Source organism: Cucurbita moschata, unplaced genomic scaffold (assembly GCF_002738365.1).
Source record: "Cucurbita moschata cultivar Rifu unplaced genomic scaffold, Cmos_1.0 Cmo_Scf00109, whole genome shotgun sequence".
NCBI classification, from domain to species: domain Eukaryota; kingdom Viridiplantae; phylum Streptophyta; class Magnoliopsida; order Cucurbitales; family Cucurbitaceae; genus Cucurbita; species Cucurbita moschata.
Genome location: NW_019268625.1, coordinates 24,193 through 25,298, shown reverse-complemented (window position 1 = coordinate 25,298; position 1,106 = coordinate 24,193). Strand labels below are relative to the sequence as shown.

The 1,106-nt window shown below is 35.6% G+C and overlaps 1 non-coding gene across 1 annotated transcript; it reads right to left on the bottom strand.

The window, feature by feature from the left end:
• Positions 1-778: 778 nt before the first annotated feature.
• On the bottom strand, positions 779-850 carry TRNAC-GCA. The gene has a single exon. It is a non-coding gene; the product is annotated as a tRNA-Cys (tRNA).
• Between the last annotated feature and the right edge of the window lie 256 nt (positions 851-1,106).

Genomic DNA, 1,106 nt, shown 5'->3' with positions numbered 1-1,106 from the left:
GGTGTTAGCATGCATTTAGAAATGAACCCATATTTAAAAAATTTAGATAAAATAGAAAAGAATTGTTATCTCAAAGACAATGATACTATGTGAAACTAGCCTCAAGATGCTTCCTTAACTCTTAAGGACGGTAAACCAACGGTTCCTTCACCCAAGACCCATGGCCCAACTCCCAACATGGAAGGGATAATCTAGAGAATCATTCCAAGAACCCTAACGGATGGGTTACAAACTCACATTATCAAGCTCGACGACAAACAATGTTGCCGGCAAACATAGGAAGACTACATGAAATTACGAATATATCAATGTAGGATTTTTTAATTTACCGATTTTTAAAATTTTAAATTATGTGAAATTAGTGGCGATTTTTAAAATGTTAAATAATGTGAAATTAGTGGCGAAGAAGAATATTTTAGTGAGCTCTTCCTTTTTATTTAAGATTTTGATATTTAGGAGAAGAGAAAATAAATAAAAATAGGAGACATTTTATAGATTTAGAAGGAGTAAGTGAACAAAAAGTGAAAACATAAAAAATAGTTGGTGTTGTTTGTCTGGGGCAACTACTCTTAGTTAAAGAAAGACATGGAGTGAGTACAAGACTCAGTAAGTTGACTAATGTTCATAGTGGGTGCTTGGATACCACACTCTTTTATGGAAAACTAATTGTAAGTTTTTAGTAATTATTCTTATTTCTTTTCCCTTTGACACTCGGTGGTCGGAACCAACATGGAATCGGTAATTATTCATATTTCTTTTCCCTTTGACACTCGGTGGTCGGAACCAACCAAATTCGAACTGGTGACCTCTTGATCTGCAGTCAAATGCTCTACCACTAAGCTATGGACCCATTTTGCATGATTTCAACTTTAGTGACCCCTTCTACAGAGTGTCAGTCCAAAAGTGTAAAAAGTGTCTGTCCAAAATAAAAGGGTGAGCGGTCAAATTCTCTACCACTGAGCCATGGATCCATTTTATAGGATTTTAACCTTAGTGACCCCTTAGACATAGTGTCGGTCCAAAAAGTGTAACAAATTTCTATCCTAGATAGAAGTGCCCAACTAGGTTTGAATTGGTGACCTCTTGATCTGCAATCAAATGCTCTA